Consider the following 18,616-nt stretch of genomic DNA (forward strand, 5'->3'; position numbering starts at 1 on the left):
CAGGAGATGTATGTCTGGCAGAACTGGCTGGATACTCCTTGCTCTCTCCTAGTTAGTTCTTCATAGGATTTTAAAATCTTATCTCTTTTAGCCCCATAGAAGGAGAACGGCCAGTTGTATCCTACTGAATGGTGACTACATTGGAGACCCATACTTGGGGTATGATCCTGGAGACACGGGCCTCATTGATCGGTGTCAGCTATCTATGTATGTACTGGGGGAGTTACTTGCTGTGTACAGCTGAATTGTTCTAGGTTGTTTCTTCTTTTCTCTGTTCATTTGTTTATAAAAGGTAAAAGTGACACCATAGACAAAGCAAGTTATTGTTCTGTATGATCTGTAACAGTGCCACAACTGCCTATACGTGAGAATGTATGACTCCATTGTCTGGGCTGAATGTTGGGAATACTGTGCGCACTTATAAACTTTCTTAATAAAATCTATTTGATTAAAAAAATACTGTAGATAATGCTGTACATATTCTTTCTATTCATAAGATATATTTAGTAATGAACATTAAAAATAGAAAGCAACTTTATGTAGCCCTTTTATATAGAATTATTTTTTCTTTCTCTACAGGTAGATTGATGAACCAGGTTTTTGGGACATTTTGGCCTTCATGAATACAGCTGAGTCACATGGAAAATAAAACACATGGATGTCTTAATTGACTGAAAGTCTTTACTGCAGTTCACTGGAGGATTCACACGGGATACAAGTCATATCTGTGTTCTAAAAGTCATGGTTTGGATCCTCTTCCACATTGATCCAGTAGGAGAAAAGTAATTTCAGTGTTCTGGAAGTGACAATGGCTTTACAATAAAGTCCAACCCAAGTATACATAAAAGGAGTCATTTCATACTACTTGTTTGTAGATTTTACAATGGAGAGAAAATATATCACACACCAGAAGGTTCGCAAGGGAGGGAAGCCACATCATTGTTCTGAATGTGACAAAACTTTTACACACAAGAGAGACCTTACAGTACACCAAAGAGTTCACACTGGAGAGAAGCCATATCAGTGTTCTGAATGTGATAAAGCTTTTTCACGGAATTCACATCTTATCAGGCACCAGATTGTTCACACTGGAGAAAAGCCATATCAGTGTTCTGAATGTGATAAAGCTTTTACTCAGAGGTCAGATCTTATCATACACCAGATTGTTCACACTGGAGAGACGTCATATCAGTGTTCTGAATGTGATAAAGCTTTTACACGGAAGTCACATCTTATCACACACCAGATTGTTCACACTGGAGAGAAGCCATATCTGTGTTCTGAGTGTGACAAAGCTTTTACAAGGAAGTCAAGCCTTATGATACACCAGAGGATTCACACTGGAGAGAAGTCATATCAGTGTTCTGAATGTGATAAAGCTTTTACTCAGAAGTCACATCTTCTCAAACACCAGATGATTCACACTGGAGAGAAGCCATATCAGTGTTCTGAATGTGATAAAGCTTTTACAGTTAAGTCAGATCTTATCACACACCAGAGGATTCACACTGGAGAGAAGCCATATCAGTGTTCTGAATGTGATAAAGCTTTTACAGGGAAATCCGATCTTATCAGACACCAGAGGATTCACACTGGAGAGAAGCCATTTTAATGCTCTCAATGTGATAAAACTTTTTCAGTTAATGCCGGTCTAATCTATCATTAGAGGATTCACAAATTTCAGCATAGACTATATTCTGGAAGAAAAGAGATATTAAAGAAGTTTCAGGTGTCACAAGTTAGTTTCACATCCCCAATGTCATCCCACAACCTAGAGAAGAAGGGAGAAGATAAAATGCTACTTTAAAAGAAACAAACTAAAATCTGAGAAAACTGGAATGTAATGATTGGATGAACTGAGTTTAGTGCTTATGTCCATCAATACACAACTAGAAGGGATTTGAATATTTTATCTTTGACAATTGTTTTAAGATAAGCATCAATAACTGAACAGCTTCCCTCATGATTCTCATCTTTATCTGTTTTATGGAACTTTGAATGAACATGTAATGCATTTTCATGATTCACCAACTGAGTTGTGTTTCCAAGCATTTTCTTCATTTCTGTATCCTGAGGTAATACATGACCAACACTGCCTCAGTACCAGAGACTAGGATGGGGTCCAATTGTATCTTACCAAGCCTCTGTAGCCTCAGTGGGAGAGTCCATTCCAGGTTCTTTTGACTATTGATACATGATCAGCCAGGCTTGAGGTCTCCAGCTAAGCCCACCTTGTCCATTCCTCCCATTACCTGTTCCATCTCCTCTCCCATTATCAATGCCTTCTTTCCACATTTCATCTCCTCTCATAGGCGACAACCTTTCAGGCAGGTCTGTGTCTGTGACACCAGCTAGAAAGAAGTCTGTTCAGTGAGAAAACAACATCCCAAGCTGATGCAGGCCTTCCAATACTGAGTTACTGCTGATTTAGGGGATGTATTCAGCAGTAAAACGTAAGCCCAGCTGGCCACTTGTGTTCCATGTGGTTCTGCCAAATGGGATTCCATCAGGTGAAGATCAGAAATCCTTGTTCCATGTTTTCTCTTTCCAGCTATTACTCCTCTCCATAGACTAATCACACAATACAACTGCCAGAGATCTGAACTTACAAAGTGCTGAGTGTGCGGTCATATTCCTACCACTTCTTCCGGGGGACTGACATTCCTCTGATTGGGGTTCACAATAATCACTCTGAGTGCACACATCTCTTTTTGGTGGAAAGTTTGTAAAGAAAACTTCTTCTCCCTGGAAATATTACAACGTTGGCACCAAAGTGTAACTATGGGCAACATCACTAATGACATTAATAATGAAATCTGTCATTAGCAGAGCAGGTTTTGCTTTTCCGAGTCTCCTATTGTATTATTTTTTGTTGTCCCTCCCAGTAGATTGTTTGTTTTTTACTACTTCCTGTAGAAGGCCAAGTCTTTTGAGAAAAATGGCAGTTGGAGGGGTTGGGGCAAATCCTATAACACTTCTGGGGGTGCTCACAACTGTCAGTTGTCATTCATATGGGGGTTGGACCTTATAGAGAACCTGTTGCTGTAACTGCTGTAGAAGCGTTAGCTGAAGTTGGGCTTTACTTGTTGTGTGTCTTACTTATAATCTATCTAAGACTTCCCTGTACAGGGTGACAACGCTGCTGTGTAATGTTCCTGCAGAATGATCAGGGTTGTCACCCTGTTACAGAAGGTGGGAAAATAACAGATGTACAGACAGGACCAACAGCTGATACAACTATGTTGCAGAGGGAACTCTGGGAATGCTAATGACAGATTGCATTACACATTCAGTTAGCAGACTTCCTGCTGTTGGTCTGATGTTTGAATTGTGTTCTGATATTTACTGTCCTGCTGTAAAAGGTGTAAATGATCGCCCGCATGTTTCCTGTAGTAGCAGGGACTACAAACTCATATCAGGAATAGTAGGATGGGTACCTACCCAAGGGGGTCACCTTTTTGAATTTGGAAGAAACATTTCACATGGTTTCTTTCCATTAATGACACCGACAAGGGGAGTCTCACTTCACTAACAATAGGAGAGCCAATCACAGGCCAGTAACATTTCATGGTGTCTCAATGTATTGCAGAATGTTTAATCCCCATTGGTCCAATGGATTCCTAGTCCTTCCAGATGATATTACTTCTTGTGTAGAAGGAGCGCCCTAAAATGTCTTCCCTTCAATTCCACCTAGTTGTACTTTAGGTTATGTTGCCCCTCCCCCATATCTGTAAGGGAAAACCTCAATTTCTCCCAAAACTCCCCTGGCCTTCCAGTGAGAAGAAACATTTTCTCTGGAGTGGAGATGTTTTATGCAGTGAGCCCTTCATAGACGGGATGGGGAATCTAAGTAATCTAAGATAAGTAAGATGAACCGGTGTACTGGAGTCATGGATCAGATAACCAATGACACCATTGATGGTATAGCAGAGCTGACACCAGAAGTGGCTCCATCACCTAAGGTGGTTTCACAGAACTGCATGGCAGCTGACTATCTCTCAGAAGCTCAAGGTGGAGTCTAAAAACTGGTGTCAGAGAGTGTTGTACATTTATATTAGACCATGAGGATAACAGAAGGGGATATCTACACAAGGTAAAGGAGTTCCAACAGTCACCTGGGTGGGGGGAAGTGGGATCCATTTTGTTGGATGGGGTTAGTTGGAACTTGGTTGAGTAATATGGTGGCTTTGCTTTTTATGCACATGATTAAATTCACATTTTAGAACAGAAGATTACTTTAAACCCACAAACATGCTTTATTTTCTAAATCAGAGACTATAATGGTGGTAGTTTCCATTTTCTATCTCACAGGATATTAGCACATCTGTTTATCAAATGCATATTTTCTGTAAAAAACCCACTAAAGATCATTTTAATACGCAAAAAAACAATATATGACACAATTTGTTTGGTGAAATGTAAAATATTGTGTTTACATCAAGTATATAGATACCAAACATACCAAACTTGCCAAAATTGTGCGTATTTGTGAAATGGTGACAAACTTCAGTACCAGAAATTGTCCATAGGTGACGCTTTAAAAGCCTTTACAGTCATCAGTTTATATAGTGAACCATGAATGATGGCCCTAGAGTTATTCCTCTCCCTCTGGTGTGTGCAGAGATATGTACAATGTGTAGTGTGATTGATGTTTTCCTACATAACCGCACCCAACCCTTGCAATTGCTCATGTATACGGGAACTGGGGGCTTTAAAATGTGTTTTGTGTGTTTTTTCATTTACAGTGTGTTATTTACACTTTTCTTTCTCTGAACATTATTATTGCCATATAGGGGGTTAATAGCCTCGCATGTGATAACATATTGCTGGTCACAGATCCTCTTTAAAGAAACACAAGAGGTCTATCAGACCCCTAATGTCACCTCTGGACCCCAAAAAAGATGTTCAAGCACAGATCATGTTTGATCAGCTCCTTGAAGACACGAATGTACATCTGCCAAATCTGTATCTGAGAAGACCATAGAAGCAGCATTAGAAAGAAATGTGAGCATGGCTTCAGTCAGGCGATGGTCCTGGTGGTCATGGTCTTGTTCTCCTTCAGGTCCTCTCACCTTGTAGATGGTGACATGGACTTGTGTGGGAATGAGCAGGAGGGGCTCGGGGTTCTCTTGTACCCAATCAGCTTGTTATGGATAAAAGATGAAAGTGTCTTCTGGGAAGTTATAGGGATTTGGATGTTTAGAGGGTTACATAGGTGGGTGGGGCTGGTTTTAACGAGGGGCGTGTCATATGTTAATCGGTTTCTTAGCATAGATGATATAAATGGTATAAATAGATCCTTGAAATGTAAACAATCTATGTCTTTCCTTCTGTTGTTAAAGTGTTACATATATATGATGAATAAAGTTGGATGATATTTTCACCGCACAATACCGTGGTCTGGGTTCTTCTACAACACATCCCCCCAAAAATGTCCTCTTCCAGTTCTAGGAGTCTGGTGGAATGGGACACAAGCTGATGGTATCTCTTAGGCCCCTTGTATATGGGATGTGGGTGTTTGCAGAGAGGCATGTTGAGTGCATGCAAGATTTTATTTTTTTACACAAAGTTGTCAGAGACGAGATATTTCTCACACAAGCCATGGATATATGTGGAATTACACCCCCAACACACATTCTGCTACTTCTGGGGATACCACATATGAGAGCATTTTTGGAAGCCTAGCCATGTACAGGGGTCCAAAATCTAATGACCACGTTCAGGCTTTCAAAGGTCATATTTAGCTTCCTTACTACCTATTCCAGTTTCAGAGGTCCTGAATTGCCAGGAAAGTGCAAACACCTCCCAAATGACCCTTTTTTAGAAAGTAGACACCCCAAAGTATTTGATCAGAGGCACGGTATTTTGCAGATCTAATTTTTATCAAAAGATTTTGAAAAATGCAAAAATGAAATAAAAAATCCATGCGTCGGCCTGCCTGGGTTATATAGCTGCAGCAGCTGCTGCTCCTCCAATTATATATTCTCCAATATACCCCTGGTTACCCAGTTCTGGAAGGGCATCATATGATGTCCTTCCAGAACATGCACTGCAGCGCACCCCCAGGGGTGAGCACCTGGCGACATCCGTGATCACTGAGCCCTACGGACACAACTGATCATGTGACGATGAGGCCTTTTATCACGTGATCAGCTGTATCCAATGACAGAGCAGATCAAGCAGTAAATACAGTTGCTGGTTATCAGTAACCAGCAGCTATCAAAGCATAGATCAGCACTGATCATCAGGGCCCTCATGATCAGTGCCTTGCAGTGCTGCCCAGCAGTGCCTCCCACCAGGATGCAGCAGTGCCACCCATCAGTGTCCCCTACAAGTGCTACCCAGCAGTGCTGCCAGTCAGGGCTGTCAACGCCACCCATCAGTGCCTCCTATCAGTGACCATCATTGCATATCAGTGCCTCCTCATCAATGCCCCCCAGTGTCACCTCATCAGTGCAGCCTATCAGCGCCCATCAGTGCTACCAGTCATTGCCATCTCATCAGTGATGGCTATCAGTGCCTCCCATCAGTGGTGCCTCATCAATGCACATCAGTGTTGCCTATCCTTGCCACCTCATCAGTGCCGCCTCAACAATGCACATCAGTGAAGGAGAAAAATTACCTGTTTGCAAAATTTTATAATAGAAACAAAGCAAAGCTTTTTTTTTTCAAATGTTTTTCTCTTTTTTTTGTTTATAACTCCCCTCCCCCCAGCAGTGATTAAATACCACCAAAGAAAGCTCTATTTGTGTGAAAAAATGATAAACATTTCATATGGCTACAGTGTTACATGACCGCGCAATTGTCATTCAAAGTGCGAGAGCGCTGAAAGCTGAAAATTGGCCCGGACAGGAAGGGGGTGACAGTGCCCGGTAGGCGAGGGGTTAAAGGGGAGGATCTAGAGGTTGAAGGTTTTTTACCTTCAGTGTGATGCTCCTCCCCCTTTATACTTATCTGATCCCGATCCAGCACTGTGCACAAAAATAGAAGCTCTCCAGGGTCTCTGACTCCTCATTGGCTGAGATACAGCAGCCAGTGAGGAGGGAGTGGGGGTGGGTCAGACCATGCTCTGTGTTTCTCATAGTTATATAGAGGCGGTTCGGGAGTGAGCACACATGAGTGCCCCAAAGTAAGCATCTTGCCTGGAATGCTGGTGTGGGGACCCGAGAAGAGGAGGATCCTGGTGGATCTGTGCAAACCCATTACACAGTGCTGGTAAGTTTGACATGTTTGTTATTTAAAAATTCTGAACCTTGACAACCACTTTAATCTTCTGATTTTGTGAGCGCATAAACGCATGTAAATGTGAGTAAACGCAATGCAATGCACATAAATGTGACTCTGGGAGCAAAATACAAGTCTGGCCCCTCTGATCACCTGTGCTTCCCGATGATAAAAACGTCCTGCGAACGCATGTAACCTCACATGTGGGAAGTCATGAGAAACGTGCAGTTCCTGGTGTGACCGGAGCCTGACCAGGAAAACATTTATCTGGGGTGACGTTTGGGGACAATGTGATCAGTGACACCCACTTATGTCTGATCTCACTATTACTTTTCTTTTCTATCCGAGTTTTCACTTCAATACGGGAAATAATGAGGGAAATCTGAGAGCCGTATGAAGACTTTGGGCCGTTCTATTGTCTGTTCATATGTCTGTGTGTACATCACACCGAAAAGAGGGACATTTACAGGGCAAAGAGGGACAGAGAAATATGGTGTCACACAAGGGAGAGTGATGGGAGATATCATCAAATACAATCTCATTACCTCCTCTGCTCACACTTCCAGCAACGTCTCCTCTATAATTCCTCCCACATGGAGCTTCCTGTCTGTGCCTGACATCACTTCCTGACTGTGCCTGACATCACTTCCTGTCTGTGCCCGACATCACTTTGTCTTTGCCTGACTTCACTTCTTGTCTGTGCCTGACATCACTTTCTGTCTTTACCTGACATCACTTCCTGTCTGTGCCTGACCTCACTTCCCGTCTGTGCCTGACATCACTTCCCATCTGTACCTGACCTCCCTTCCCGTCTGTTTCTGACATCAGTTGCTGTCTGTTCCTGACATCACTTCCTGTCTGTGCCTGACATCACTTCCCATCTGTACCTGACCTCCCTTCCCGTTCGTTTTCTGACATCAGTTCCTGTCTGTTCCTGACATCACTTCCTGTCTGTAACTTACCTCACTTCCTGAATATACCTGACCTCACTTTCTGTCTGAGCCCGACATCACTTCCTGTCTGTGCCTGACATCACTATCTGTCTGTGCCCGACATCACTTCCCATCTGTGCCCGACATTGCTTTATATCTTTGCCTGAAACACTTCCTGTCTATGCCTGATATCACTTCCTGTCTGTAACTTACCTCACTTCCTGAATATACCTGACCTCACTTCCTGTCTGAGCTTGACATCACTTCCTGTCTGTGCCTGACATAATTTCCTGTCTGAGCCCGACCTCACTTCCCATCTGTGCCCGACATCGCTTTATGTCTTTACCTGACCTCACTTCCTTCCTGTTCTCGACCTCACTTCCCATCTGTGCCCAACATTGCTTTATGTCTTTACCTGACCTCACTTCATGTCTGTGCCCAACCTCACTTCCCGCCTGTTCCCGATATTGCTTTATGTCTTTGCCTGACCTCACTTCCCATCTGTGCCTAACATCACTTCCTGTCTGTGCCTGACCTCACTTCCCGTTTGTTCCTGACCTCAATTCCTGTCTGTACCTGACCTCACTTCCTGTCTGTGCCTGACATCACTTCTTTTCTTTACCTTACATCACTTTATGCCTTAACTGACCTCACTTCCTGAATATACCTGACCCCATTTCCTGTCTGTGCCTGATATTACTTCCTGTCTGTACCTGACATCTTCTTGTCTGTAACTTAAATCACTTCCTGTCTGTAACTTCTCTCACTTTCTGAATATACCTGACCTCACTTCATGTCTGAGCCCGAAATCACTTCCTGTCTGTGCCCGACATCACTTCCTGTATGTTCCCGACATCACTTCCTGTCTGAGCCAGATATCTCTTCCTGTCTTTGCTTGACCTCTCTTCCTGTCTGTGCCTGACATCACTTCCTGTCTGTGCCCGACCTCACTTCCTGTCTGTGTCCGACATAACTTCACCTCTGTGCCTGGCATCACTTCCCATTTGTTCCTGACATCACTTCCTGTCTGTACCTGACCTCATTTCCTGTCTGTGCCTGACATCACTTCCTGTCTATACCTGACATCACTTGTCTGTAACTTACCTCACTTCCTGAATATACCTGACCTCATTTAATGTCTATGCCTGAAATCACCTCTCTGTACCTGACATTACTTCCATTCTGTACATGACATCACTTCCCATCTGTGCTCAACATCAATTCCTGCCTTTGCCTGACCTCACTTCCTGACTGTACCTGACATCACTCCCTGTCTGTGCCTGACATCACTTCTTGTCTGTACCTTACCTCACTTCCTGAATAAACCTGACCTCACTTCCCGTCTGTGCCTGACATCACTTCCTGTCTGACATCCCTGACATCTGTACCTGACATCATTTCCTGTCTGTACCTGACATCACTTCCTGTCTCCGTATATGTGTGATCACCACCTTGTGGAACTCAGAAGAATGGCAGCCTGTGAAATGTAAGAAAATGAAACCAAACTGCGTACGATGACAGCAAGATTTATAACCTCCTTCAGCTTTGGAAAGTTTTACCCCCTTCATGATCAGGGCATTTTTTTTTGCTGTTCAGCACTGCACTACTTTAACTGGCAATTGTGTGGTCATGCTACACTGTACACAAATTAAATTGACATAAGAGCTTTCTTTTGGTGGTATTTAAACACCACGGGGGGGTTTTATTTTTTAATTCTGAAAACAAATGATATTTTCTACTTTGTTATAAAACATATCCCATATGTAACGTGCATGTAAGATGTGAGTAGCTGAGATGTGATCTGTAGAAAATATGACAATGTAGATTTAGCATTCCATGTTATAATAATATAAGATGTGTTCAGAATTGATGTGACATAAATGTACAGATGTGAGTAGCTGAGATGTGATCTGTAGCAATATGTAATTATAAATTTAGTTTCATTCCTTGTTATTAAAGATGTATTCAGTCATATATTCAGTCATAGGTACTCAGAGACATGTGCCCACCCATTAGCATCTGAAAAGACAGAGCAGCTTCTAGGCTGAAAGTGACACCTAAGTTCCAATAAGATTTGTCACCTCCTGGGAAACCTGGAAGGAAAGGGTTCTAGACAGGTTGGCTTCATGACACAGCGGGAGACCAGAGCTTTGAAGTATATCAGTAGATCAAAGGAATATGTTTCATCTCTCATAAAAGCTAAAATAGTTGCAGAGAGATGAAAATACTTCCTTCTGATTGGACACTCTGTGGGCGACATCTGCATGTAAAACTGTATTTGTGGCCTATGTGGGGTCCCAGAGAAATGCAGGAAATGGTTATATGGTGCCTGATTGTGACAGCTAAACAGTGATTGGTACTGTCATGATCGGACTGATGCGCTGGTGTCGGAAATTCAATCCCCGACTTGGTGATTCAAACCGTTCCTGGTCCAATCGACTTTGGGCATTTCAGTACCCAGAATGTCCTGTGGTCTGGTACAGGAACACCCCCCAAAGTTGACTGGCCAAGGAGTAATGTCCAGCCTACATCCATATTCCCATAAATTGAGGACCCTGAGATATGGACGTGGTGATTCGTATGAAGTCCGTTCTATTGACTAATGGATTGCTGACTTTCTCTGACTTGCTCCAGTCGCAGGATGACTCTGGGTAAAAGTTTTATTTCTGTTTTATTCCCGTTTATTTTATAGTCAATAGCCTATTGTGTGTCTTCTTGTATTTTTTGTAACTTTTTATACTTTGTACATATTTTATGCACTGCCCACTTTCGGGATATTAAATCATAAAATGAATAAGTGACTTCTGGGTATTTAAGCTCGGGCTCATATCTCCGGAGAGATTAGATTGTATTGTATTGAAGTGTCTTTATATACTCGGCCAAGTTCCTTGCCAATCTGGATGCAATTGCACTGCGTGTTAGCATATTGTAAGGGTGACAGGTCTGCCAGACGGAGATCTGTGTGTGTGTGGTGGCCCAGCAGGCCAGTCAAAATCTGTTGGGTGGTGGCAAGCTACCGTTTGTTGTGTGTCTGGTGTGGGGGTATGTGGACAGTGGAAGAGGGACTAACACCGGGGTTCTAGCTTGTAGGATAGCTGGAGGAATCCTAGAAGGGTGTTAATTGCTAGGCTGCTCCTCAACCCTTATTGTGCACCAGATTGTCTGTCTGCCCGTGTGTGTGGTCAGCCAGCTGGATTGGAGTGGAGTCTCCCTCCAGTGGTGGCCAGAGGTAGTGCGGGCTGTGATAGTATATCACGGCCGGTCTTATATATGTATATATATTCAGATTAACTCCCCCTTATTCCCTCTTACCCCAAGTCATGGCCGCACGTGCGTGCCTCGGTTAGCTAGTCGCTGTGGGCGTGTGCGTCTGGGTTGGATCCGTGACACCATAAAATCAGATTACATTGATGTAGTACAACGTGTATTCTGCTCCGTGTCTTTGGTAGAAGCATAGCTGAATCCGTGGATATTGATTGGTTTGTGTGAAGTTATGGCGTCTACAAACTATGGGATATAGAATGGAATTTATGCAGCTTTTACGTCGCTGTTACTTTCTGACTGCCGATCACATTTCTTGAGGCAGTAAAATGCCCGGACCTTACAAACATCCCCAAATGTCCTTTTTATGGGAAGGATACATCCCAAGGTATGTGCTGAGAGGCATGTTGTGTCCATGGAACATTTACAGTTTTTGCCATAAGTTATTGGAAAATGAAAAACAAAATCTATTTACACCAAGTTGTAATTCAATGAGCTATTTCTGGCACATGCCATGGGAATATGTGGAATTACACCCCAAAACACATTCTGCTACTGCTCCCCAGTATGAGGACACCCCAAGTGACAGACTTTCTGGCAGCCTTGCCACATACAGGTCCCAAAATCCAATGACCACCTTAAAGAGGCTTTGTCAATCATCTTACAGTGACAGGATGGGGGGGGGGTAAAATATGAACCTGCAGCCACTTGCTGGGGATTCAGATTTTTAACAATGCTGCAGACGTGTTATTTCCCCCCACACTGCCCACCGCTATACAGCCGGGAGTGTGTGGAATTTAGTAAACCCGAATGTCGGCTGTCATGTGGAAGTGATACAAGTGGCTGTGAAGCCGCCTATCATTCCCATACCCACCACTGAGATGTGCCCCTCCCCCTGACACCATGTGGGATAGCAGAGCCTGGTGCTGTCATGGTGGGTGTCACTGGGAAGGACAGAGAGGCTCCTACATAGGAACACAGTGATCCCCACACATGTTACATATCAGCGCACACGCCGGAGGGAGAGCAATGATTGGAGCACCAGTGCTCCTGTGTAACTCTATACTGATGACCTGGAGGGGCTATTAAAGCGTTCCAAGTGCACACAGTGTTACGGCTTGACATGTTGGGAATCCCATTTCCTCGGCACAACCTCATCTTTTATATTTCACCAGAAAATAGGTCATGAATTGCATTTATGTGCTTAGAAATAAACGTTACTATATTGTTCCTGAAATGTTGCCTTTCATAAACTGTTGTGCTAATATCATGTAACATAGAAAATGACAACTCCCAACATTATATTATATCGGGTGTCTGCTATCAAAGAATACATCAGATTTGGGGTTTAGTGATCTTCAGGAATAAAATGATTTTTAAAAAGTGTAAACAAAAAATAAAAAAAAATCTCTAGGACTCCATGGACCCCTTCATTCCACACCGTCTCCAGGAAACGGGAACCCATAGAGAAGCCAAGTGTCCCCCGACTTCCTCTCCAGGCTGGGATGTCACTCTGGTCGGACGCCACCTACAGGGGAAGAAGCAGACTGCACCGGCCTACATCTGCTCTATGCTTTGTGTGATCAGGATGGCGGCTATTTCTCCATAAACACAGAGCGCCCTAAACACGAGGTAAACGTGGTGCAGCATTGAGCCCCGTCCAGCTGTAATGTAGACTTTGACAGGCTGCAGGCAGCGGGGCTGGACGCTGTACCTGTGCCTACCAGGTGTATTATAGTGCCAGCATTGCACCCACAGGGGCTGGACCCCCCATGTACAATGGGCCTAAGAGATACCATCAGCTTGTGTCCCATTCCACCAGACTCCTAGAACTGGAAGAGGACATTTTTTTTTGGGGGGGGGGGGTGTTGTAGAAGAACCCAGACCACGGTATTGTGCGGTGAAAATATCATCTAACTTTATTCATCATATATATGTGACACTTTAACAACAGAAGAAAAGAGATAGATTGTTTACATTTCAAGGATCTATTTATACCATTTAAATCATCTATGCTAAGAAACTGATTAACATGTGACACGCCCCTCATTAATACCAGCCCCACCCACTTATGTAACCCTCTAAACATCCGAATCCCTGTAACTTCCCAGAAGACACTTTCATCTTTTATCCATAACAAGCTGATTGGGTACAAGAGAACCCCGAGCCCCTCCTGCTCATTCCCACACAACAAGTCCATGTCACCATCTACAAGGTGAGAGGACCTGAAGGAGAACAAGACCATGACCACCAGGACCATCGCCTGACTGAAGCCATGCTCACATTTCTTTCTAATGCTGCTTCTATGGTGTACTCAGATACAGATTTGGCAGATGTACATTCGTGTCTTCAAGGAGCTGATCAAACATGACCTGTGCTTGACCATCTATTTTGGGGTCCAGAGGTGACATTAGGGGTCTGATAGACCTCTTGTGTTTCTTTAAAAAGGACCTGTGACCAGCAATATGTTATCACATGCGAGGCTATTAACCCCCTATATGGCAATAATAAAGTTCACACAAAGAAAAGTGTAAAGTAACACACTGTAAATGAAAAAACACACAAAACAGATTTTAAAGCCCCCAGTTCCCGTATACATGAGCAATTGCAAGGGTTGGGTGCGGTTATGTAGGAAAACATCAATCACACTACACATTGTACATATCTCTGCACACACCAGAGGGAGAGGAATAACTCTAGGGCCATCATTCATGGTTCACTATATAAACTGATGACTGTAAAGGCTTTTAAAGCGTCCCCTATGGACAATTTCAGGTACTTTGTCACCATTTCACAAATACGCACAATTTTTAAAGTTTGACATGTTTCTGATCTATATACTTGATGCCAACACAATATTTTATATTTCACCAAACAAATTGGGTCATATATTGAGTTTTTTGTGTATTAAAATGATCTTTAGTATGTTTTTTTACAGAAAATATGCATTTGAGAAACAACTGTGCTAATATCCTGTGACATAGAAAATGGCAACTATCACATTTATATTCTCCAGGGTCTCTGCTTCAGAAAATAAAATATGTTTGCAGGGTTCAAGTAATCTTCTGTTCTAAAATGTGAATTTAATCATGTACATAAAAAAGCAAAGCCACCATATTACTAAACCCATCCAAGAAAATGGATCCCACTTCCCCCCACCCAGGTGACTGTTGGAACTCCTTTACCTTGTGTAGATATCTCCTTCTGAGATCTTCATGATCTAATATAAACGTACAACACTCTCTGACACCAGTTTGTAGGCTCCGCCTTGATCTTCTGAGGTAGTCAGCCACCATGTAGCTCTGTGACACCACCTTAGGTGATGGAGCCACTTCTGCTGTCAGCTCTGCTATACCATCAATGGTGTCATTGGTTATCTGATCCATGACTCCAGTACACCGGTTCATCTTACTTATCTTAGATTACTTAGATTCCCCATCCCGTCTATGAAGGGCTCACTGCATAAAACATCTCCACTCCAGAGAAAATGTTTCTTCTCACTGGAAGGCCAGGGGAGTATTGGGAGAAATTGAGGCTTTCCCTTACAGATATGGGGGAGGGGCAACATCACCTAAAGTACAGCTATGGGTGGAATTGAAGGGAAGACATTTTAGAACGCCCCTTCCACAAAAGAAGCAATATCATCTTGAAGGACTAGGAATCCATTGGATTAATGGGGATTAAACATTCTGCAATTACATTGAGGCACCATGAAATTTTACTGGCCTGTGATTGGCTCTCCTATTGTTAGTGAAGTGAGACTCCCCTTGTTGGTTTCATTAATGGAAATAAACCATGTGAAATGTTTCTCCCAAATCCAATACACCTTTTACAGCAGGACAGTAAATATCAGAACACAATTCAAACATCAGACCAACAGCAGGAAGTCTGCTAACTGAATGTGTAATGCAATCTGTCATTAGCATTCCCAGAGTTCCCTCTGCAACATAGTTGTATCAGCTGTTGGTCCTGTCTGTAGATCTGTTATTTTCCCACCTTCTGTAACAGGGTGACAACCCTGATCATTCTGCAGGAACATTACACAGCAGCGTTGTCACCCTGTACAGGGAAGTCTTAGATAGATTATAAGTAAGACACACAACAAGTAAAGCCCAACTTCAGCTAACGCTTCTACAGCAGTTACAGCAACAGGTTCTCTATAAGGTCCAACCCCCCATATGAATGACAACTGACAGTTGTGAGCACCCCCAGCAGTGTTATAGGATTTGCCCCAACCCCTCCAACTGCCATTTTTCCCAAAAGGCTTGGCCTTCTACAGGAAGTAGAAAAAACAAACAAACAATCTACTGGGAGGGACAACAAAAAAATACAATAGGAGACTCGGAAAAACAAAACCTGCTCTGCTAATGACAGATTTCATTATTAATGTCATTAGTGATTTTGCCCATAGTTACACTTTGGTGCCAACGTTGTAATATTTCCAGGGAGAAGAAGTTTTCTTTACAAACTTTCCACCAAAAAGAGATGTGTGCACCCAGAGTGATTATTGTGAACCCCAATCAGAGGAATGTCTGTCCCCCGGAAGAAGTGGTAGGAATATGACCGCACACTCAGCACTTTGTAAGTTCAGATCTCTGGCAGTTGTATTGTGTGATTAGTCTATGGAGAGGAGTAATAGCTGGAAAGAGAAAACATGGAACAAGGATTTCTGATCTTCACCTGATGGAATCCCATTTGGCAGAACCACATGGAACACAAGTGGCCAGCTGGGCTTACGTTTTACTGCTGAATACATCCCCTAAATCAGCAGTAACTCAGTATTGGAAGGCCTGCATCAGCTTGGGATGTTGTTTTCTCACTGAACAGAGACTTCTTTCTAGGTGGTGTCACAGACACAGACCTGCCTGAAAGGTTGTCATCCATGAGAGGAGATGAGATGTGGAAAGGAAGCATTGATAACGGGAGAGGAGATGGAACATTTAATGGGAGGAATGGACAAGGTGGGCTTAGCTGGAGACCTCAAGCCTGGCTGATGATGTATCAATAGTCAGAAGAACCTGGAATGGACTCTCCCACTGAGGCTTCAGAGACTTGGTAAGATGACAATAGACCCCATCCTAGTCTCTGGTACTGAGGCAGTGTTGGTCATGTATTACCTCAGGATCCAGAAATGAAGAAAATGCTTGGAAACACAACTCAGTTGGTGAATCATGAAAATGCATTACATGTACATTCAAAGCTCCATAAAAAAGATAAAGATGAGAATCATGAGGGAAGCTGTTCAGTTATTGATGCTAATCTTAAAAAAAATTGTCAAAGATAAAATATTCAAATCCCTTCTAGTTGTGTATTGATGGACATAAGCACTAAACTCAGTTCATCCAATCATTACATTCCAGTTTGCTCAGATTTTAGTTTGTTCCTTTAAAGTAGCATTTTATTGTTTCCCTTCTTCTCTAGCTTGTGGGATGACATTGGGGATGTGAAACTAGCCTGTGACACCTGAAACTTCTTTAACCTCCCTAGCGGTCTGATTATGTCCATATTTCTGTGCTCAAAGTGGTACTTTTTTGCATGGAAATATGTATTTTTTTTTATTGTCGGCCTGTAATTTTTAGGAATAACTCACTGAAATCTATCTGAACACGAGTCTAGTAAATATCCCGGGTAGGATAAAATTTGAAACACAAAATCATTTAATAAATAATAATTTATTATTATTATTCATTAAATAATAAACAAAATAATTTAATAAAATAATCATAAAAAATAATAATATAATAATAAATTTAATTAAATAATATAATCAAACCAAAAACACTGAAATGTGAAATAGAGCGCCAAGTTCGCACATCGCTGAGCTCAGTCGCAAAATTGTTTTCAGTGTCTGATGATGAATTTCCCCAACAAATCATTATCACTCAATTCTGCAAGTGGTTCTGATTTACTATCGCTGTTCTCTAGCCGGTCTAAAACCGATTTTGACCTAAAGGGACACTTTTTGGACGCCATGGACGTTTCTCAGTTTCCAAGCAGAAAGAACAGTAAAAATGCAGGCAGGGTGCCAGACAAAGCACTCGGGACAAAATATATGTGAAATGGTTTGATACAGTAATGTTTTATTATGTGATTTTAGTGTATTTAGTGAATGTCACTTTTTTTCATTTTCAAATTTCCCGCCATTCCATCCCCCGTACGTCCTGACGCTCGCAGGGGACGGAACCCAGATGACAGATGCCGGCATCCGCCACAGGACATTACAGGGGACACTGCAGGAGGGACATTGTGGGAGCGAAGGACAAGGTAAGTGATTGAGGGATCCCGGAGCAAGGCTGCAGGGTATTCCCGAGTGTAGCTCAGGGTTACAGCTTGTGGTACTGAAACTTTACCCCAAGCTACACTCAGGAATACCACCAGGGGGTTTAATATCTCTTTTCTTCCAGAATTTAATCTATGCTGAAATTTGTGAATCCTCTGGTGATAGATTAGCCCAGCATTGACTGTAAAAGTTTTATCACATTGAGAGCATTAAAATGGCTTCTCTCCAGTGTGAACCCTCTGGTGTCTGATAAGATCTGACTTCTCTGTAAAAGATTTATTACATTCAGAACACTGATATGGCTTCTCTCCAGTGTGAATCCTCTGGTGTCTGATGAGATTGGACTTCACTGTAAAAGATTTATCACATTTAGAACACTGATATGGCTTCTCTCCAGTGTGAATCCTCTGGTGTATGATAAGATGTGACTTATGTTTAAAAGCTTTATCACAGTTAGAACACTTATATGGCTTCTCTCCAGTGTGAATCATCTGGTGTGTGATAAGTTCTGACTTCTGAGTAAAGGCTTTTACACATTCAGAACACTGATATGACTTCTCTCCAGTGTGAACAATCTGGTGTATGATAAGATGTGACTTCCTTTTAAAAGCTTTATCACATTCAGAACACGGATATGGCTTCTCTCCAGTGTGAATCATCTGGTGTGTGATAAGATCTGACTTCTGTTTAAAAGCTTTATCACATTCAGAACACTGATATGGCTTCTCTCCAGTGTGAACCCTCTGGTGTCTGATAAGATTTGACTTCTGAGTAAAAGCTTTATCACATTTAGAACACTGATATGGCTTCTCTCCAGTGTGAATTCTCAGGTGTATTTTAACCTTCCTCTTGGTTGTAAAGGTTTTGCCACATTCAGAACAATGATATGGCTTCTCTCCAGTGTGAATCATCTGGTGTC

Source organism: Staurois parvus, unplaced genomic scaffold (assembly GCF_062004578.1).
Source record: "Staurois parvus isolate SC_StPar_1 unplaced genomic scaffold, SC_StPar_1.0 ptg000881l, whole genome shotgun sequence".
In the NCBI taxonomy this organism is placed as follows: Eukaryota; Metazoa; Chordata; class Amphibia; order Anura; family Ranidae; genus Staurois; species Staurois parvus.